This window comes from Euprymna scolopes, chromosome 46 (assembly GCF_053919585.1).
Source record: "Euprymna scolopes isolate OS-2025 chromosome 46, ASM5391958v1, whole genome shotgun sequence".
NCBI lineage: Eukaryota > Metazoa > Mollusca > Cephalopoda > Sepiida > Sepiolidae > Euprymna > Euprymna scolopes.
Window position 1 is genome coordinate 124,722,607 of NC_136527.1, and position 25,605 is coordinate 124,748,211.

The following is a 25,605-nucleotide window of genomic DNA, read 5'->3' on the forward strand; positions in this document are numbered from 1 at the left end:
AGTGAATTAATAGTAAATGATTAGCAAATATTTTTTGCGTGTGAGATTACGTATGATGTAATAGTAAATTAGTAGTAAATATTTTGGGGTTTTAAATTACACATGATTTTATAGTAAATTAGAAGCAAATATAATTTGGGTTTGAGTTTACACATGATTTAATACGAAAATACTAGCAAATTCTTTAGGTTTGAGATTAATAGTGAATTAATAGTAAATGATTAGCAAATATTTTTTGCGTTTGAGATTACGTATGATTTCATAGTAAATTAGTAGTAAATATTTTGGGGTTTTAAATTACACATGATTTAATAGTAAATTAGAAGCAAATATAATTTGGGTTTGAGATTACACATGAGTTAATAGGAAATTACTAGCAAATTCTTAAGGTTTGAGATTAATAGTGAATAAATAGTAAATGATTAGCAAATATTTTTTGCGTTTGAGATTACGTATGATTTCATAGTAAATTAGTAGTACATATTTTGGGGTTTTAAATTACACATGATTTAATAGTAAATTAGAAGCAAATATAATTTGGGGTAGAGATTACACATGATTTAATACGAAATTACTAGCAAATTCTTTAGGTTTGAGATTAATAATGAATTAATAGTAAATGATTAGCAAATATTTTTTGCGTTTGAGATTACGTATGATTTCATAGTAAATTAGTATTAAATATTTTGGGGTTTTAAATTACACATGATTTAATAGTAAATTAGAAGCAAATATAATTTGGGTTTGAGATTACACATGATTTAATACGAAATTACTAGCAAATTCTTTAGGTTTGAGATTAATAGTGAATTAATAGTAAATGATTAGCAAATATTTTTTGCGTTTGAGATTACGTATGATTTCATAGTAAATTAGTATTAAATATTTTGGGGTTTTAAATTACACATGATTTAATAGTAAATTAGAAGCAAATATTGTTTGGGTTTGAGATTACACATGATTCATTAAGAAATTACTAGCAAATTCTGTAGGTTTGAGATTAATAGTGAATTAATAGTAAATGATTAGCAAATATTTTTTGCGTTTGAGATTACGTATGATTTCATAGTAAATTAGTAGTAAATATTTTGGGGTTTTAAATTACACATGATTTAATAGTAAATTAGAAGCAAATATAATTTGGGTTTTAGTTTACACATGATTTAATACGAAAATACTAGCAAATTCTTTAGGTTTGAGATTAATAGTGAATTAATAGTAAATGATTAGCAAATATTTTTTGCGTTTGAGATTACGTATGATTTCATAGTAAATTAGTAGTAAATATTTTGGGGTTTTAAATTACACATGATTTAATAGTAAATTAGAAGCAAATATAATTTGGGTTTTAGTTTACACATGATTTAATACGAAAATACTAGCAAATTCTTTAGGTTTGAGATTAATAGTGAATTAATAGTAAATGATTAGCAAATATTTTTTGCGTTTGAGATTATGTATGATTTCATAGTAAATTAGTATTAAATATTTTGGGGTTTTAAATTACACATGATTTAATAGAAAATTAGAAGCAAATATAATTTGGGTTTGAGATTACACATGATTTCATAGGAAATTACTAGCAAATTCTTTAGGTTTGAGATTAATAGTGAATTTATAGTAAATGATTAGCAAATATTTTTTGCGTTTAAGATTACGTATGATTTCATAGTAAATTAGTAGTAAATATTTTGGGGTTTTAAATTACACATGATTTAATAGTAAATTAGAAGCAAATATAATTTGGGGTAGAGATTACACATGATTTAATACGAAATTACTAGCAAATTCTTTAGGTTTGAGATTAATAATGAATTAATAGTAAATGATTAGCAAATATTTTTTGCGTTTGAGATTACGTATGATTTCATAGTAAATTAGTATTAAATATTTTGGGGTTTTAAATTACACATGATTTAATAGTAAATTAGAAGCAAATATAATTTGGGTTTGAGATTACACATGATTTAATACGAAATTACTAGCAAATTCTTTAGGTTTGAGATTAATAGTGAATTAATAGTAAATGATTAGCAAATATTTTTTGCGTTTGAGATTACGTATGATTTCATAGTAAATTAGTATTAAATATTTTGGGGTTTTAAATTACACATGATTTAATAGTAAATTAGAAGCAAATATAATTTGGGTTTGAGATTACACATGATTTAATACGAAATTACTAGCAAATTCTTTAGGTTTGAGATTAATAGTGAATTAATAGTAAATGATTAACAAATATTTTTTGCGTTTGAGATTACGTATGATTTCATAGTAAATTAGTAGTAAATATTTTGGGGTTTTAAATTACACATGATTTAATTGTAAATTAGGAGCAAATATAATTTGGGTTTGGGATTACACATGATTTAATACGAAAATACTAGCAAATTCTTTAGGTTTGAGATTAATAGTGAATTAATAGTAAATGATTAGCAAATATTTTTTGCGTTTGAGATTACGTATGATTTCATAGTAAATTAGTATTAAATATTTTGGGGTTTTAAATTACACATGAGTAAATTAGAAGCAAATATGATTTGGGTTTGAGATTACACATGATCTAATACGAAATTACTAGCAAATTCTTAAGGTTTGAGATTAATAGTGAATTAATAGTAAATGATTAGCAAATATTTTTTGCGTTTGAGATTTTGTATGATTTCATAGTAAATTAGTAGTAAATATTTTGGGGTTTTAAATTACACATGATTTAATAGTAAATTAGAAGCAAATATTGTTTGGGTTTGAGATTACACATGATTCATTAAGAAATTACTAGCAAATTCTGTAGGTTTGAGATTAATAGTGAATTAATAGTAAATGATTAGCAAATATTTTTTGCGTTTGAGATTACGTATGATTTCATAGTAAATTAGTAGTAAATATTTTGGGGTTTTAAATTACACATGATTTAATAGTAAATTAGAAGCAAATATAATTTGGGTTTTAGTTTACACATGATTTAATACGAAAATACTAGCAAATTCTTTAGGTTTGAGATTAATAGTGAATTAATAGTAAATGATTAGCAAATATTTTTTGCGTTTGAGATTACGTATGATTTCATAGTAAATTAGTAGTAAATATTTTGGGGTTTTAAATTACACATGATTTAATAGTAAATTAGAAGCAAATATAATTTGGGTTTTAGTTTACACATGATTTAATACGAAAATACTAGCAAATTCTTTAGGTTTGAGATTAATAGTGAATTAATAGTAAATGATTAGCAAATATTTTTTGCGTTTGAGATTACGTATGATTTCATAGTAAATTAGTAGTAAATATTTTGGGGTTTTAAATTACACATGATGTAATAGTAAATTAGAAGCAAATATAATTTGGGTTTGAGATTACACATGAGTTCATAGGAAATTACTAGCAAATTCTTAAGGTTTGAGATTAATAGTGAATTAATAGTAAATGATTAGCAAATATTTTTTGCGTGTGAGATTACGTATGATGTAATAGTAAATTAGTAGTAAATATTTTGGGGTTTTAAATTACACATGATTTTATAGTAAATTAGAAGCAAATATAATTTTGGTTTGAGTTTACACATGATTTAATACGAAAATACTAGCAAATTCTTTAGGTTTGAGATTAATAGTGAATTAATAGTAAATGATTAGCAAATATTTTTTGCGTTTGAGATTACGTATGATTTCATAGTAAATTAGTAGTAAATATTTTGGGGTTTTAAATTACACATGATTTAATAGTAAATTAGAAGCAAATATTGTTTGGGTTTGAGATTACACATGATTTAATAAGAAATTACTAGCAAATTCTTTAGGTTTGAGATTAATAGTGAATTAATAGTAAATGATTAGCAAATATTTTTTGCGTTTGAGATTACGTATGATTTCATAGTAAATTAGTAGTAAATATTTTGGGGTTTTAAATTACACATGATTTAATAGTAAATTAGAAGCAAATATTGTTTGGGTTTGAGATTACACATGATTTAATAAGAAATTACTAGCAAATTCTTTAGGTTTGAGATTAATAGTGAATTAATAGTAAATGATTAGCAAATATTTTTTGCGTTTGAGATTTTGTATGATTTCATAGTAAATTAGTAGTAAATATTTTGGGGTTTTAAATTACACATGATTTAATAGTAAATTAGAAGCAAATATTGTTTGGGTTTGAGATTACACATGATTCATTAAGAAATTACTAGCAAGTTCTGTAGGTTTGAGATTAATAGTGAATTAATAGTAAATGATTAGCAAATATTTTTTGCGTTTGAGATTACGTATGATTTCATAGTAAATTAGTAGTAAATATTTTGGGGTTTTAAATTACACATGATTTAATAGTAAATTAGAAGCAAATATAATTTGGGTTTTAGTTTACACATGATTTAATACGAAAATACTAGCAAATTCTTTAGGTTTGAGATTAATAGTGAATTAATAGTAAATGATTAGCAAATATTTTTTGCGTTTGAGATTACGTATGATTTCATAGTAAATTAGTAGTAAATATTTTGGGGTTTTAAATTACACATGATGTAATAGTAAATTAGAAGCAAATATAATTTGGGTTTGAGATTACACATGAGTTCATAGGAAATTACTAGCAAATTCTTAAGGTTTGAGATTAATAGTGAATTAATAGTAAATGATTAGCAAATATTTTTTGCGTGTGAGATTACGTATGATGTAATAGTAAATTAGTAGTAAATATTTTGGGGTTTTAAATTACACATGATTTTATAGTAAATTAGAAGCAAATATAATTTTGGTTTGAGTTTACACATGATTTAATACGAAAATACTAGCAAATTCTTTAGGTTTGAGATTAATAGTGAATTAATAGTAAATGATTAGCAAATATTTTTTGCGTTTGAGATTACGTATGATTTCATAGTAAATTAGTAGTAAATATTTTGGGGTTTTAAATTACACATGATTTAATAGTAAATTAGAAGCAAATATTGTTTGGGTTTGAGATTACACATGATTTAATACGAAATTACTAGCAAATTCTTTAGGTTTGAGATTAATAGTGAATTAATAGTAAATGATTAGCAAATATTTTTTGCGTTTGAGATTACGTATGATTTCATAGTAAATTAGTAGTAAATATTTTGGGGTTTTAAATTACACATGATTTAATAGTAAATTAGAAGCAAATATTGTTTGGGTTTGAGATTACACATGATTTAATAAGAAATTACTAGCAAATTCTTTAGGTTTGAGATTAATAGTGAATTAATAGTAAATGATTAGCAAATATTTTTTGCGTTTGAGATTACGTATGATTTCATAGTAAATTAGTAGTAAATATTTTGGGGTTTTAAATTACACATGATTTAATAGTAAATTAGAAGCAAATATAATTTGGGTTTGAGATTACACATGATTTAATACGAAAATACTAGCAAATTCTTTAGGTTTGAGATTAATAATGAATTAATAGTAAATGATTAGCAAATATTTTTTGCGTTTGAGATTACGTATGATTTCATAGTAAATTAGTAGTAAATATTTTGGGGTTTTAAATTACACATGATTTAATAGTAAATTAGAAGCAAATATAATTTGGGTTTGAGTTTACACATGATTTAATACGAAAATACTAGCAAATTCTTTAGGTTTGAGATTAATAGTGAATTAATAGTAAATGATTAGCAAATATTTTTTGCGTTTGAGATTACGTATGATTTCATAGTAAATTAGTAGTAAATATTTTGGGGTTTTAAATTACACATGATTTAATAGTAAATTAGAAGAAAATATAATTTGGGTTTGAGATTACACATGATTTAATACGAAAATACTAGCAAATTCTTTAGGTTTGAGATTAATAGTGAATTAATAGTAAATGATTAGCAAATATTTTTTGCGTTTGAGATTACGTATGATTTCATAGTAAATTAGTAGTAAATATTTTGGGGTTTTAAATTACACATGATTTAATAGTAAATTAGAAGCAAATATAATTTGGGTTTGAGATTACACATGATTTAATACGAAATTACTAGCAAATTCTTTAGGTTTGAGATTAATAGTGAATTAATAGTAAATGATTAGCAAATATTTTTTGCGTTTGAGATTACGTATGATTTCATAGTAAATTAGTAGTAAATATTTTGGGGTTTTAAATTACACATGATTTAATAGTAAATTAGAAGCAAATATAATTTGGGTTTGATATTACACATGATTTAATACGAAATTACTAGCAAATTCTTTAGGTTTGAGATTAATAGTGAATTAATAGTAAATGATTAGCAAATATTTTTTGCGTGTGAGATTACGTATGATTTCATAGTAAATTAGTAGTAAATATTTTGGGGTTTTAAATTACACATGATTTAATAGTAAATTAGAAGCAAATATAATTTGGGTTTGAGATTACACATGATTTAATACGAAAATACTAGCAAATTCTTTAGGTTTGAGATTAATAGTGAATTAATAGTAAATGATTAGCAAATATTTTTTGCGTTTGAGATTACGTATGATTTCATAGTAAATTAGTAGTAAATATTTTGGGGTTTTAAATTACACATGATTTAATAGTAAATTAGAAGCAAATATTGTTTGGGTTTGAGATTACACATGATTTAATAAGAAATTACTAGCAAATTCTTTAGGTTTTAGATTAATAGTGAATTAATAGTAAATGATTAGCAAATATTTTTTGCGTTTGAGATTACGTATGATTTCATAGTAAATTAGTAGTAAATATTTTGGGGTTTTAAATTACACATGATTTAATAGTAAATTAGAAGCAAATATAATTTGGGTTTGAGATTACACATGATTTAATACGAAATTACTAGCAAATTCTTTAGGTTTGAGATTAATAGTGAATTAATAGTAAATGATTAGCAAATATTTTTTGCGTTTGAGATTACGTATGATTTCATAGTAAATTAGTAGTAAATATTTTGGGGTTTTAAATTACACATGATGTAATAGTAAATTAGAAGCAAATATAATTTGGGTTTGAGATTACACATGAGTTCATAGGAAATTACTAGCAAATTCTTAAGGTTTGAGATTAATAGTGAATTAATAGTAAATGATTAGCAAATATTTTTTGCGTGTGAGATTACGTATGATGTAATAGTAAATTAGTAGTAAATATTTTGGGGTTTTAAATTACACATGATTTTATAGTAAATTAGAAGCAAATATAATTTTGGTTTGAGTTTACACATGATTTAATACGAAAATACTAGCAAATTCTTTAGGTTTGAGATTAATAGTGAATTAATAGTAAATGATTAGCAAATATTTTTTGCGTTTGAGATTACGTATGATTTCATAGTAAATTAGTAGTAAATATTTTGGGGTTTTAAATTACACATGATTTAATAGTAAATTAGAAGCAAATATTGTTTGGGTTTGAGATTACACATGATTTAATACGAAATTACTAGCAAATTCTTTAGGTTTGAGATTAATAGTGAATTAATAGTAAATGATTAGCAAATATTTTTTGCGTTTGAGATTACGTATGATTTCATAGTAAATTAGTAGTAAATATTTTGGGGTTTTAAATTACACATGATTTAATAGTAAATTAGAAGCAAATATTGTTTGGGTTTGAGATTACACATGATTTAATAAGAAATTACTAGCAAATTCTTTAGGTTTGAGATTAATAGTGAATTAATAGTAAATGATTAGCAAATATTTTTTGCGTTTGAGATTACGTATGATTTCATAGTAAATTAGTAGTAAATATTTTGGGGTTTTAAATTACACATGATTTAATAGTAAATTAGAAGCAAATATAATTTGGGTTTGAGATTACACATGATTTAATACGAAAATACTAGCAAATTCTTTAGGTTTGAGATTAATAGTTAATTAATAGTAAATGATTAGCAAATATTTTTTGCGTTTGAGATTACGTATGATTTCATAGTAAATTAGTAGTAAATATTTTGGGGTTTTAAATTACACATGATTTAATAGTAAATTAGAAGCAAATATAATTTGGGTTTGAGTTTACACATGATTTAATACGAAAATACTAGCAAATTCTTTAGGTTTGAGATTAATAGTGAATTAATAGTAAATGATTAGCAAATATTTTTTGCGTTTGAGATTACGTATGATTTCATAGTAAATTAGTAGTAAATATTTTGGGGTTTTAAATTACACATGATTTAATAGTAAATTAGAAGAAAATATAATTTGGGTTTGAGATTACACATGATTTAATACGAAAATACTAGCAAATTCTTTAGGTTTGAGATTAATAGTGAATTAATAGTAAATGATTAGCAAATATTTTTTGCGTTTGAGATTACGTATGATTTCATAGTAAATTAGTAGTAAATATTTTGGGGTTTTAAATTACACATGATTTAATAGTAAATTAGAAGCAAATATAATTTGGGTTTGAGATTACACATGATTTAATACGAAAATACTAGCAAATTCTTTAGGTTTGAGATTAATAGTTAATTAATAGTAAATGATTAGCAAATATTTTTTGCGTTTGAGATTACGTATGATTTCATAGTAAATTAGTAGTAAATATTTTGGGGTTTTAAATTACACATGATTTAATAGTAAATTAGAAGCAAATATAATTTGGGTTTGAGTTTACACATGATTTAATACGAAAATACTAGCAAATTCTTTAGGTTTGAGATTAATAGTGAATTAATAGTAAATGATTAGCAAATATTTTTTGCGTTTGAGATTACGTATGATTTCATAGTAAATTAGTAGTAAATATTTTGGGGTTTTAAATTACACATGATTTAATAGTAAATTAGAAGAAAATATAATTTGGGTTTGAGATTACACATGATTTAATACGAAAATACTAGCAAATTCTTTAGGTTTGAGATTAATAGTGAATTAATAGTAAATGATTAGCAAATATTTTTTGCGTTTGAGATTACGTATGATTTCATAGTAAATTAGTAGTAAATATTTTGGGGTTTTAAATTACACATGATTTAATAGTAAATTAGAAGCAAATATTGTTTGGGTTTGAGATTACACATGATTTAATACGAAATTACTAGCAAATTCTTTAGGTTTGAGATTAATAGTGAATTAATAGTAAATGATTAGCAAATATTTTTTGCGTTTGAGATTACGTATGATTTCATAGTAAATTAGTAGTAAATATTTTGGGGTTTTAAATTACACATGATTTAATAGTAAATTAGAAGCAAATATAATTTGGGTTTGATATTACACATGATTTAATACGAAATTACTAGCAAATTCTTTAGGTTTGAGATTAATAGTGAATTAATAGTAAATGATTAGCAAATATTTTTTGCGTTTGAGATTACGTATGATTTCATAGTAAATTAGTAGTAAATATTTTGGGGTTTTAAATTACACATGATTTAATAGTAAATTAGAAGAAAATATAATTTGGGTTTGAGATTACACATGATTTAATACGAAAATACTAGCAAATTCTTTAGGTTTGAGATTAATAGTGAATTAATAGTAAATGATTAGCAAATATTTTTTGCGTTTGAGATTACGTATGATTTCATAGTAAATTAGTAGTAAATATTTTGGGGTTTTAAATTACACATGATTTAATAGTAAATTAGAAGCAAATATTGTTTGGGTTTGAGATTACACATGATTTAATAAGAAATTACTAGCAAATTCTTTAGGTTTTAGATTAATAGTGAATTAATAGTAAATGATTAGCAAATATTTTTTGCGTTTGAGATTACGTATGATTTCATAGTAAATTAGTAGTAAATATTTTGGGGTTTTAAATTACACATGATTTAATAGTAAATTAGAAGCAAATATAATTTGGGTTTGATATTACACATGATTTAATACGAAATTACTAGCAAATTCTTTAGGTTTGAGATTAATAGTGAATTAATAGTAAATGATTAGCAAATATTTTTTGCGTTTGAGATTACGTATGATTTCATAGTAAATTAGTAGTAAATATTTTGGGGTTTTAAATTACACATGATTTAATAGTAAATTAGAAGAAAATATAATTTGGGTTTGAGATTACACATGATTTAATACGAAAATACTAGCAAATTCTTTAGGTTTGAGATTAATAGTGAATTAATAGTAAATGATTAGCAAATATTTTTTGCGTTTGAGATTACGTATGATTTCATAGTAAATTAGTAGTAAATATTTTGGGGTTTTAAATTACACATGATTTAATAGTAAATTAGAAGCAAATATTGTTTGGGTTTGAGATTACACATGATTTAATAAGAAATTACTAGCAAATTCTTTAGGTTTTCGATTAATAGTGAATTAATAGTAAATGATTAGCAAATATTTTTTGCGTTTGAGATTACGTATGATTTCATAGTAAATTAGTAGTAAATATTTTGGGGTTTTAAATTACACATGATTTAATAGTAAATTAGAAGCAAATATAATTTGGGTTTGAGTTTACACATGATTTAATACGAAAATACTAGCAAATTCTTTAGGTTTGAGATTAATAGTGAATTAATAGTAAATGATTAGCAAATATTTTTTGCGTTTGAGATTACGTATGATTTCATAGTAAATTAGTAGTAAATATTTTGGGGTTTTAAATTACACATGATTTAATAGTAAATTAGAAGAAAATATAATTTGGGTTTGAGATTACACATGATTTAATACGAAAATACTAGCAAATTCTTTAGGTTTGAGATTAATAGTGAATTAATAGTAAATGATTAGCAAATATTTTTTGCGTTTGAGATTACGTATGATTTCATAGTAAATTAGTAGTAAATATTTTGGGGTTTTAAATTACACATGATTTAATAGTAAATTAGAAGCAAATATAATTTGGGTTTGAGATTACACATGATTTAATACGAAATTACTAGCAAATTCTTTAGGTTTGAGATTAATAGTGAATTAATAGTAAATGATTAGCAAATATTTTTTGCGTTTGAGATTACGTATGATTTCATAGTAAATTAGTAGTAAATATTTTGGGGTTTTAAATTACACATGATTTAATAGTAAATTAGAAGAAAATATAATTTGGGTTTGAGATTACACATGATTTAATACGAAAATACTAGCAAATTCTTTAGGTTTGAGATTAATAGTGAATTAATAGTAAATGATTAGCAAATATTTTTTGCGTTTGAGATTACGTATGATTTCATAGTAAATTAGTAGTAAATATTTTGGGGTTTTAAATTACACATGATTTAATAGTAAATTAGAAGCAAATATTGTTTGGGTTTGAGATTACACATGATTTAATAAGAAATTACTAGCAAATTCTTTAGGTTTTAGATTAATAGTGAATTAATAGTAAATGATTAGCAAATATTTTTTGCGTTTGAGATTACGTATGATTTCATAGTAAATTAGTAGTAAATATTTTGGGGTTTTAAATTACACATGATTTAATAGTAAATTAGAAGCAAATATAATTTGGGTTTGAGATTACACATGATTTAATACGAAATTACTAGCAAATTCTTTAGGTTTGAGATTAATAGTGAATTAATAGTAAATGATTAGCAAATATTTTTTGCGTTTGAGATTACGTATGATTTCATAGTAAATTAGTAGTAAATATTTTGGGGTTTTAAATTACACATGATGTAATAGTAAATTAGAAGCAAATATAATTTGGGTTTGAGATTACACATGAGTTCATAGGAAATTACTAGCAAATTCTTAAGGTTTGAGATTAATAGTGAATTAATAGTAAATGATTAGCAAATATTTTTTGCGTGTGAGATTACGTATGATGTAATAGTAAATTAGTAGTAAATATTTTGGGGTTTTAAATTACACATGATTTTATAGTAAATTAGAAGCAAATATAATTTTGGTTTGAGTTTACACATGATTTAATACGAAAATACTAGCAAATTCTTTAGGTTTGAGATTAATAGTGAATTAATAGTAAATGATTAGCAAATATTTTTTGCGTTTGAGATTACGTATGATTTCATAGTAAATTAGTAGTAAATATTTTGGGGTTTTAAATTACACATGATTTAATAGTAAATTAGAAGCAAATATTGTTTGGGTTTGAGATTACACATGATTTAATACGAAATTACTAGCAAATTCTTTAGGTTTGAGATTAATAGTGAATTAATAGTAAATGATTAGCAAATATTTTTTGCGTTTGAGATTACGTATGATTTCATAGTAAATTAGTAGTAAATATTTTGGGGTTTTAAATTACACATGATTTAATAGTAAATTAGAAGCAAATATAATTTGGGTTTGAGATTACACATGATTTAATACGAAAATACTAGCAAATTCTTTAGGTTTGAGATTAATAGTTAATTAATAGTAAATGATTAGCAAATATTTTTTGCGTTTGAGATTACGTATGATTTCATAGTAAATTAGTAGTAAATATTTTGGGGTTTTAAATTACACATGATTTAATAGTAAATTAGAAGCAAATATAATTTGGGTTTGAGTTTACACATGATTTAATACGAAAATACTAGCAAATTCTTTAGGTTTGAGATTAATAGTGAATTAATAGTAAATGATTAGCAAATATTTTTTGCGTTTGAGATTACGTATGATTTCATAGTAAATTAGTAGTAAATATTTTGGGGTTTTAAATTACACATGATTTAATAGTAAATTAGAAGCAAATATAATTTGGGTTTGAGTTTACACATGATTTAATACGAAAATACTAGCAAATTCTTTAGGTTTGAGATTAATAGTGAATTAATAGTAAATGATTAGCAAATATTTTTTGCGTTTGAGATTACGTATGATTTCATAGTAAATTAGTAGTAAATATTTTGGGGTTTTAAATTACACATGATTTAATAGTAAATTAGAAGAAAATATAATTTGGGTTTGAGATTACACATGATTTAATACGAAAATACTAGCAAATTCTTTAGGTTTGAGATTAATAGTGAATTAATAGTAAATGATTAGCAAATATTTTTTGCGTTTGAGATTACGTATGATTTCATAGTAAATTAGTAGTAAATATTTTGGGGTTTTAAATTACACATGATTTAATAGTAAATTAGAAGCAAATATAATTTGGGTTTGAGATTACACATGATTTAATACGAAATTACTAGCAAATTCTTTAGGTTTGAGATTAATAGTGAATTAATAGTAAATGATTAGCAAATATTTTTTGCGTTTGAGATTACGTATGATTTCATAGTAAATTAGTAGTAAATATTTTGGGGTTTTAAATTACACATGATTTAATAGTAAATTAGAAGCAAATATAATTTGGGTTTGATATTACACATGATTTAATACGAAATTACTAGCAAATTCTTTAGGTTTGAGATTAATAGTGAATTAATAGTAAATGATTAGCAAATATTTTTTGCGTTTGAGATTACGTATGATTTCATAGTAAATTAGTAGTAAATATTTTGGGGTTTTAAATTACACATGATTTAATAGTAAATTAGAAGAAAATATAATTTGGGTTTGAGATTACACATGATTTAATACGAAAATACTAGCAAATTCTTTAGGTTTGAGATTAATAGTGAATTAATAGTAAATGATTAGCAAATATTTTTTGCGTTTGAGATTACGTATGATTTCATAGTAAATTAGTAGTAAATATTTTGGGGTTTTAAATTACACATGATTTAATAGTAAATTAGAAGCAAATATTGTTTGGGTTTGAGATTACACATGATTTAATAAGAAATTACTAGCAAATTCTTTAGGTTTTAGATTAATAGTGAATTAATAGTAAATGATTAGCAAATATTTTTTGCGTTTGAGATTACGTATGATTTCATAGTAAATTAGTAGTAAATATTTTGGGGTTTTAAATTACACATGATTTAATAGTAAATTAGAAGCAAATATAATTTGGGTTTGAGATTACACATGATTTAATAAGAAATTACTAGCAAATTCTTTAAGTTTGAGATTAATAGTGAATTAATAGTAAATGATTAGCAAATATTTTCTGCGTTTGAGATTACCTATGATTTCAAAGTAAATTAGTAGTAAATATTTTGGGGTTTTAAATTACGCAGGAATTAATAGTAAATAATTAGCAAATATTTTTTGGGTTTGAGATTACACATGATATAATAGGAAATTACTAGCAAATTCTTAAGGTTTGAGATTAATAGTGAATTAATAGTAAATGATTAGCAAATATTTTTTGCGTGTGAGATTACGTATGATGTAATAGTAAATTAGTAGTAAATATTTTGGGGTTTTAAATTACACATGATTTTATAGTAAATTAGAAGCAAATATAATTTTGGTTTGAGTTTACACATGATTTAATACGAAAATACTAGCAAATTCTTTAGGTTTGAGATTAATAGTGAATTAATAGTAAATGATTAGCAAATATTTTTTGCGTTTGAGATTACGTATGATTTCATAGTAAATTAGTAGTAAATATTTTGGGGTTTTAAATTACACATGATTTAATAGTAAATTAGAAGCAAATATTGTTTGGGTTTGAGATTACACATGATTTAATACGAAATTACTAGCAAATTCTTTAGGTTTGAGATTAATAGTGAATTAATAGTAAATGATTAGCAAATATTTTTTGCGTTTGAGATTACGTATGATTTCATAGTAAATTAGTAGTAAATATTTTGGGGTTTTAAATTACACATGATTTAATAGTAAATTAGAAGCAAATATTGTTTGGGTTTGAGATTACACATGATTTAATAAGAAATTACTAGCAAATTCTTTAGGTTTGAGATTAATAGTGAATTAATAGTAAATGATTAGCAAATATTTTTTGCGTTTGAGATTACGTATGATTTCATAGTAAATTAGTAGTAAATATTTTGGGGTTTTAAATTACACATGATTTAATAGTAAATTAGAAGCAAATATAATTTGGGTTTGAGATTACACATGATTTAATACGAAAATACTAGCAAATTCTTTAGGTTTGAGATTAATAGTGAATTAATAGTAAATGATTAGCAAATATTTTTTGCGTTTGAGATTACGTATGATTTCATAGTAAATTAGTAGTAAATATTTTGGGGTTTTAAATTACACATGATTTAATAGTAAATTAGAAGCAAATATAATTTGGGTTTGAGTTTACACATGATTTAATACGAAAATACTAGCAAATTCTTTAGGTTTGAGATTAATAGTGAATTAATAGTAAATGATTAGCAAATATTTTTTGCGTTTGAGATTACGTATGATTTCATAGTAAATTAGTAGTAAATATTTTGGGGTTTTAAATTACACATGATTTAATAGTAAATTAGAAGAAAATATAATTTGGGTTTGAGATTACACATGATTTAATACGAAAATACTAGCAAATTCTTTAGGTTTGAGATTAATAGTGAATTAATAGTAAATGATTAGCAAATATTTTTTGCGTTTGAGATTACGTATGATTTCATAGTAAATTAGTAGTAAATATTTTGGGGTTTTAAATTACACATGATTTAATAGTAAATTAGAAGCAAATATAATTTGGGTTTGAGATTACACATGATTTAATACGAAATTACTAGCAAATTCTTTAGGTTTGAGATTAATAGTGAATTAATAGTAAATGATTAGCAAATATTTTTTGCGTTTGAGATTACGTATGATTTCATAGTAAATTAGTAGTAAATATTTTGGGGTTTTAAATTACACATGATTTAATAGTAAATTAGAAGCAAATATAATTTGGGTTTGATATTACACATGATTTAATACGAAATTACTAGCAAATTCTTTAGGTTTGAGATTAATAGTGAATTAATAGTAAATGATTAGCAAATATTTTTTGCGTTTGAGATTACGTATGATTTCATAGTAAATTAGTAGTAAATATTTTGGGGTTTTAAATTACACATGATTTAATAGTAAATTAGAAGAAAATATAATTTGGGTTTGAGATTACACATGATTTAATACGAAAATACTAGCAAATTCTTTAGGTTTGAGATTAATAGTGAATTAATAGTAAATGATTAGCAAATATTTTTTGCGTTTGAGATTACGTATGATTTCATAGTAAATTAGTAGTAAATATTTTGGGGTTTTAAATTACACATGATTTAATAGTAAATTAGAAGCAAATATTGTTTGGGTTTGAGATTACACATGATTTAATAAGAAATTACTAGCAAATTCTTTAGGTTTTAGATTAATAGTGAATTAATAGTAAATGATTAGCAAATATTTTTTGCGTTTGAGATTACGTATGATTTCATAGTAAATTAGTAGTAAATATTTTGGGGTTTTAAATTACATATGATTTAATAGTAAATTAGAAGCAAATATAATTTGGGTTTGAGATTACACATGATTTAATACGAAATTACTAGCAAATTCTTTAGGTTTGAGATTAATAGTGAATTAATAGTAAATGATTAGCAAATATTTTTTGCGTTTGAGATTACGTATGATTTCATAGTAAATTAGTAGTAAATATTTTGGGGTTTTAAATTACACATGATGTAATAGTAAATTAGAAGCAAATATAATTTGGGTTTGAGATTACACATGAGTTCATAGGAAATTACTAGCAAATTCTTAAGGTTTGAGATTAATAGTGAATTAATAGTAAATGATTAGCAAATATTTTTTGCGTGTGAGATTACGTATGATGTAATAGTAAATTAGTAGTAAATATTTTGGGGTTTTAAATTACACATGATTTTATAGTAAATTAGAAGCAAATATAATTTTGGTTTGAGTTTACACATGATTTAATACGAAAATACTAGCAAATTCTTTAGGTTTGAGATTAATAGTGAATTAATAGTAAATGATTAGCAAATATTTTTTGCGTTTGAGATTACGTATGATTTCATAGTAAATTAGTAGTAAATATTTTGGGGTTTTAAATTACACATGATTTAATAGTAAATTAGAAGCAAATATTGTTTGGGTTTGAGATTACACATGATTTAATACGAAATTACTAGCAAATTCTTTAGGTTTGAGATTAATAGTGAATTAATAGTAAATGATTAGCAAATATTTTTTGCGTTTGAGATTACGTATGATTTCATAGTAAATTAGTAGTAAATATTTTGGGGTTTTAAATTACACATGATTTAATAGTAAATTAGAAGCAAATATTGTTTGGGTTTGAGATTACACATGATTTAATAAGAAATTACTAGCAAATTCTTTAGGTTTGAGATTAATAGTGAATTAATAGTAAATGATTAGCAAATATTTTTTGCGTTTGAGATTACGTATGATTTCATAGTAAATTAGTAGTAAATATTTTGGGGTTTTAAATTACACATGATTTAATAGTAAATTAGAAGCAAATATAATTTGGGTTTGAGTTTACACATGATTTAATACGAAAATACTAGCAAATTCTTTAGGTTTGAGATTAATAGTGAATTAATAGTAAATGATTAGCAAATATTTTTTGCGTTTGAGATTACGTATGATTTCATAGTAAATTAGTAGTAAATATTTTGGGGTTTTAAATTACACATGATTTAATAGTAAATTAGAAGAAAATATAATTTGGGTTTGAGATTACACATGATTTAATACGAAAATACTAGCAAATTCTTTAGGTTTGAGATTAATAGTGAATTAATAGTAAATGATTAGCAAATATTTTTTGCGTTTGAGATTACGTATGATTTCATAGTAAATTAGTAGTAAATATTTTGGGGTTTTAAATTACACATGATTTAATAGTAAATTAGAAGAAAATATAATTTGGGTTTGAGATTACACATGATTTAATACGAAAATACTAGCAAATTCTTTAGGTTTGAGATTAATAGTGAATTAATAGTAAATGATTAGCAAATATTTTTTGCGTTTGAGATTACGTATGATTTCATAGTAAATTAGTAGTAAATATTTTGGGGTTTTAAATTACACATGATTTAATAGTAAATTAGAAGCAAATATTGTTTGGGTTTGAGATTACACATGATTTAATAAGAAATTACTAGCAAATTCTTTAGGTTTTAGATTAATAGTGAATTAATAGTAAATGATTAGCAAATATTTTTTGCGTTTGAGATTACGTATAATTTCATAGTAAATTAGTAGTAAATATTTTGGGGTTTTAAATTACACATGATTTAATAGTAAATTAGAAGCAAATATAATTTGGGTTTGAGATTACACATGATTTAATACGAAATTACTAGCAAATTCTTTAGGTTTGAGATTAATAGTGAATTAATAGTAAATGATTAGCAAATATTTTTTGCGTTTGAGATTACGTATGATTTCATAGTAAATTAGTAGTAAATATTTTGGGGTTTTAAATTACACATGATGTAATAGTAAATTAGAAGCAAATATAATTTGGGTTTGAGATTACACATGAGTTCATAGGAAATTACTAGCAAATTCTTAAGGTTTGAGATTAATAGTGAATTAATAGTAAATGATTAGCAAATATTTTTTGCGTGTGAGATTACGTATGATGTAATAGTAAATTAGTAGTAAATATTTTGGGGTTTTAAATTACACATGATTTTATAGTAAATTAGAAGCAAATATAATTTTGGTTTGAGTTTACACATGATTTAATACGAAAATACTAGCAAATTCTTTAGGTTTGAGATTAATAGTGAATTAATAGTAAATGATTAGCAAATATTTTTTGCGTTTGAGATTACGTATGATTTCATAGTAAATTAGTAGTAAATATTTTGGGGTTTTAAATTACACATGATTTATTAGTAAATTAGAAGAAAATATTGTTTGGGTTTGAGATTACACATGATTTAATAAGAAATTACTAGCAAATTCTTTAGGTTTTAGATTAATAGTGAATTAATAGTAAATGATTAGCAAATATTTTTTGCGTTTGAGATTACGTATGATTTCATAGTAAATTAGTAGTAAATATTTTGGGGTTTTAAATTACACATGATTTAATAGTAAATTAGAAGCAAATATAATTTGGGTTTGAGATTACACATGATTTAATACGAAATTACTAGCAAATTCTTTAGGTTTGAGATTAATAGTGAATTAATAGTAAATGATTAGCAAATATTTTTTGCGTTTGAGATTACGTATGATTTCATAGTAAATTAGTAGTAAATATTTTGGGGTTTTAAATTACACATGATGTAATAGTAAATTAGAAGCAAATATAATTTGGGTTTGAGATTACACATGAGTTCATAGGAAATTACTAGCAAATTCTTAAGGTTTGAGATTAATAGTGAATTAATAGTAAATGATTAGCAAATATTTTTTGCGTGTGAGATTACGTATGATGTAATAGTAAATTAGTAGTAAATATTTTGGGGTTTTAAATTACACATGATTTTATAGTAAATTAGAAGCAAATATAATTTTGGTTTGAGTTTACACATGATTTAATACGAAAATACTAGCAAATTCTTTAGGTTTGAGATTAATAGTGAATTAATAGTAAATGATTAGCAAATATTTTTTGCGTTTGAGATTACGTATGATTTCATAGTAAATTAGTAGTAAATATTTTGGGGTTTTAAATTACACATGATTTAATAGTAAATTAGAAGCAAATATTGTTTGGGTTTGAGATTACACATGATTTAATACGAAATTACTAGCAAATTCTTTAGGTTTGAGATTAATAGTGAATTAATAGTAAATGATTAGCAAATATTTTTTGCGTTTGAGATTACGTATGATTTCATAGTAAATTAGTAGTAAATATTTTGGGGTTTTAAATTACACATGATTTAATAGTAAATTAGAAGCAAATATAATTTGGGTTTGAGATTACACATGATTTAATACGAAAATACTAGCAAATTCTTTAGGTTTGAGATTAATAGTTAATTAATAGTAAATGATTAGCAAATATTTTTTGCGTTTGAGATTACGTATGATTTCATAGTAAATTAGTAGTAAATATTTTGGGGTTTTAAATTACACATGATTTAATAGTAAATTAGAAGCAAATATAATTTGGGTTTGAGTTTACACATGATTTAATACGAAAATACTAGCAAATTCTTTAGGTTTGAGATTAATAGTGAATTAATAGTAAATGATTAGCAAATATTTTTTGCGTTTGAGATTACGTATGATTTCATAGTAAATTAGTAGTAAATATTTTGGGGTTTTAAATTACACATGATTTAATAGTAAATTAGAAGCAAATATAATTTGGGTTTGAGTTTACACATGATTTAATACGAAAATACTAGCAAATTCTTTAGGTTTGAGATTAATAGTGAATTAATAGTAAATGATTAGCAAATATTTTTTGCGTTTGAGATTACGTATGATTTCATAGTAAATTAGTAGTAAATATTTTGGGGTTTTAAATTACACATGATTTAATAGTAAATTAGAAGAAAATATAATTTGGGTTTGAGATTACACATGATTTAATACGAAAATACTAGCAAATTCTTTAGGTTTGAGATTAATAGTGAATTAATAGTAAATGATTAGCAAATATTTTTTGCGTTTGAGATTACGTATGATTTCATAGTAAATTAGTAGTAAATATTTTGGGGTTTTAAATTACACATGATTTAATAGTAAATTAGAAGCAAATATAATTTGGGTTTGAGATTACACATGATTTAATACGAAATTACTAGCAAATTCTTTAGGTTTGAGATTAATAGTGAATTAATAGTAAATGATTAGCAAATATTTTTTGCGTTTGAGATTACGTATGATTTCATAGTAAATTAGTAGTAAATATTTTGGGGTTTTAAATTACACATGATTTAATAGTAAATTAGAAGCAAATATAATTTGGGTTTGATATTACACATGATTTAATACGAAATTACTAGCAAATTCTTTAGGTTTGAGATTAATAGTGAATTAATAGTAAATGATTAGCAAATATTTTTTGCGTTTGAGATTACGTATGATTTCATAGTAAATTAGTAGTAAATATTTTGGGGTTTTAAATTACACATGATTTAATAGTAAATTAGAAGAAAATATAATTTGGGTTTGAGATTACACATGATTTAATACGAAAATACTAGCAAATTCTTTAGGTTTGAGATTAATAGTGAATTAATAGTAAATGATTAGCAAATATTTTTTGCGTTTGAGATTACGTATGATTTCATAGTAAATTAGTAGTAAATATTTTGGGGTTTTAAATTACACATGATTTAATAGTAAATTAGAAGCAAATATTGTTTGGGTTTGAGATTACACATGATTTAATAAGAAATTACTAGCAAATTCTTTAGGTTTTAGATTAATAGTGAATTAATAGTAAATGATTAGCAAATATTTTTTGCGTTTGAGATTACGTATGATTTCATAGTAAATTAGTAGTAAATATTTTGGGGTTTTAAATTACACATGATTTAATAGTAAATTAGAAGCAAATATAATTTGGGTTTGAGATTACACATGATTTAATACGAAATTACTAGCAAATTCTTTAGGTTTGAGATTAATAGTGAATTAATAGTAAATGATTAGCAAATATTTTTTGCGTTTGAGATTACGTATGATTTCATAGTAAATTAGTAGTAAATATTTTGGGGTTTTAAATTACACATGATGTAATAGTAAATTAGAAGCAAATATAATTTGGGTTTGAGATTACACATGAGTTCATAGGAAATTACTAGCAAATTCTTAAGGTTTGAGATTAATAGTGAATTAATAGTAAATGATTAGCAAATATTTTTTGCGTGTGAGATTACGTATGATGTAATAGTAAATTAGTAGTAAATATTTTGGGGTTTTAAATTACACATGATTTTATAGTAAATTAGAAGCAAATATAATTTTGGTTTGAGTTTACACATGATTTAATACGAAAATACTAGCAAATTCTTTAGGTTTGAGATTAATAGTGAATTAATAGTAAATGATTAGCAAATATTTTTTGCGTTTGAGATTACGTATGATTTCATAGTAAATTAGTAGTAAATATTTTGGGGTTTTAAATTACACATGATTTAATAGTAAATTAGAAGCAAATATTGTTTGGGTTTGAGATTACACATGATTTAATACGAAATTACTAGCAAATTCTTTAGGTTTGAGATTAATAGTGAATTAATAGTAAATGATTAGCAAATATTTTTTGCGTTTGAGATTACGTATGATTTCATAGTAAATTAGTAGTAAATATTTTGGGGTTTTAAATTACACATGATTTAATAGTAAATTAGAAGCAAATATTGTTTGGGTTTGAGATTACACATGATTTAATAAGAAATTACTAGCAAATTCTTTAGGTTTGAGATTAATAGTGAATTAATAGTAAATGATTAGCAAATATTTTTTGCGTTTGAGATTACGTATGATTTCATAGTAAATTAGTAGTAAATATTTTGGGGTTTTAAATTACACATGATTTAATAGTAAATTAGAAGCAAATATAATTTGGGTTTGAGATTACACATGATTTAATACGAAAATACTAGCAAATTCTTTAGGTTTGAGATTAATAGTGAATTAATAGTAAATGATTAGCAAATATTTTTTGCGTTTGAGATTACGTATGATTTCATAGTAAATTAGTAGTAAATATTTTGGGGTTTTAAATTACACATGATTTAATAGTAAATTAGAAGCAAATATAATTTGGGTTTGAGTTTACACATGATTTAATACGAAAATACTAGCAAATTCTTTAGGTTTGAGATTAATAGTGAATTAATAGTAAATGATTAGCAAATATTTTTTGCGTTTGAGATTACGTATGATTTCATAGTAAATTAGTAGTAAATATTTTGGGGTTTTAAATTACACATGATTTAATAGTAAATTAGAAGAAAATATAATTTGGGTTTGAGATTACACATGATTTAATACGAAAATACTAGCAAATTCTTTAGGTTTGAGATTAATAGTGAATTAATAGTAAATGATTAGCAAATATTTTTTGCGTTTGAGATTACGTATGATTTCATAGTAAATTAGTAGTAAATATTTTGGGGTTTTAAATTACACATGATTTAATAGTAAATTAGAAGCAAATATAATTTGGGTTTGAGATTACACATGATTTAATACGAAATTACTAGCAAATTCTTTAGGTTTGAGATTAATAGTGAATTAATAGTAAATGATTAGCAAATATTTTTTGCGTTTGAGATTACGTATGATTTCATAGTAAATTAGTAGTAAATATTTTGGGGTTTTAAATTACACATGATTTAATAGTAAATTAGAAGCAAATATAATTTGGGTTTGATATTACACATGATTTAATACGAAATTACTAGCAAATTCTTTAGGTTTGAGATTAATAGTGAATTAATAGTAAATGATTAGCAAATATTTTTTGCGTTTGAGATTACGTATGATTTCATAGTAAATTAGTAGTAAATATTTTGGGGTTTTAAATTACACATGATTTAATAGTAAATTAGAAGAAAATATAATTTGGGTTTGAGATTACACATGATTTAATACGAAAATACTAGCAAATTCTTTAGGTTTGAGATTAATAGTGAATTAATAGTAAATGATTAGCAAATATTTTTTGCGTTTGAGATTACGTATGATTTCATAGTAAATTAGTAGTAAATATTTTGGGGTTTTAAATTACACATGATTTAATAGTAAATTAGAAGCAAATATTGTTTGGGTTTGAGATTACACATGATTTAATAAGAAATTACTAGCAAATTCTTTAGGTTTTAGATTAATAGTGAATTAATAGTAAATGATTAGCAAATATTTTTTGCGTTTGAGATTACGTATGATTTCATAGTAAATTAGTAGTAAATATTTTGGGGTTTTAAATTACATATGATTTAATAGTAAATTAGAAGCAAATATAATTTGGGTTTGAGATTACACATGATTTAATACGAAATTACTAGCAAATTCTTTAGGTTTGAGATTAATAGTGAATTAATAGTAAATGATTAGCAAATATTTTTTGCGTTTGAGATTACGTATGATTTCATAGTAAATTATTAGTAAATATTTTGGGGTTTTAAATTACACATGATGTAATAGTAAATTAGAAGCAAATATAATTTGGGTTTGAGATTACACATGAGTTCATAGGAAATTACTAGCAAATTCTTAAGGTTTGAGATTAATAGTGAATTAATAGTAAATGATTAGCAAATATTTTTTGCGTGTGAGATTACGTATGATGTAATAGTAAATTAGTAGTAAATATTTTGGGGTTTTAAATTACACATGATTTTATAGTAAATTAGAAGCAAATATAATTTTGGTTTGAGTTTACACATGATTTAATACGAAAATACTAGCAAATTCTTTAGGTTTGAGATTAATAGTGAATTAATAGTAAATGATTAGCAAATATTTTTTGCGTTTGAGATTACGTATGATTTCATAGTAAATTAGTAGTAAATATTTTGGGGTTTTAAATTACACATGATTTAATAGTAAATTAGAAGCAAATATTGTTTGGGTTTGAGATTACACATGATTTAATACGAAATTACTAGCAAATTCTTTAGGTTTGAGATTAATAGTGAATTAATAGTAAATGATTAGCAAATATTTTTTGCGTTTGAGATTACGTATGATTTCATAGTAAATTAGTAGTAAATATTTTGGGGTTTTAAATTACACATGATTTAATAGTAAATTAGAAGCAAATATTGTTTGGGTTTGAGATTACACATGATTTAATAAGAAATTACTAGCAAATTCTTTAGGTTTGAGATTAATAGTGAATTAATAGTAAATGATTAGCAAATATTTTTTGCGTTTGAGATTACGTATGATTTCATAGTAAATTAGTAGTAAATATTTTGGGGTTTTAAATTACACATGATTTAATAGTAAATTAGAAGCAAATATAATTTGGGTTTGAGTTTACACATGATTTAATACGAAAATACTAGCAAATTCTTTAGGTTTGAGATTAATAGTGAATTAATAGTAAATGATTAGCAAATATTTTTTGCGTTTGAGATTACGTATGATTTCATAGTAAATTAGTAGTAAATATTTTGGGGTTTTAAATTACACATGATTTAATAGTAAATTAGAAGAAAATATAATTTGGGTTTGAGATTACACATGATTTAATACGAAAATACTAGCAAATTCTTTAGGTTTGAGATTAATAGTGAATTAATAGTAAATGATTAGCAAATATTTTTTGCGTTTGAGATTACGTATGATTTCATAGTAAATTAGTAGTAAATATTTTGGGGTTTTAAATTACACATGATTTAATAGTAAATTAGAAGCAAATATAATTTGGGTTTGAGATTACACATGATTTAATACGAAATTACTAGCAAATTCTTTAGGTTTGAGATTAATAGTGAATTAATAGTAAATGATTAGCAAATATTTTTTGCGTTTGAGATTACGTATGATTTCATAGTAAATTAGTAGTAAATATTTTGGGGTTTTAAATTACACATGATTTAATAGTAAATTAGAAGCAAATATAATTTGGGTTTGATATTACACATGATTTAATACGAAATTACTAGCAAATTCTTTAGGTTTGAGATTAATAGTGAATTAATAGTAAATGATTAGCAAATATTTTTTGCGTTTGAGATTACATATGATTTCATAGTAAATTAGTAGTAAATATTTTGGGGTTTTAAATTACACATGATTTAATAGTAAATTAGAAGAAAATATAATTTGGGTTTGAGATTACACATGATTTAATACGAAAATACTAGCAAATTCTTTAGGTTTGAGATTAATAGTGAATTAATAGTAAATGATTAGCAAATATTTTTTGCGTTTGAGATTACGTATGATTTCATAGTAAATTAGTAGTAAATATTTT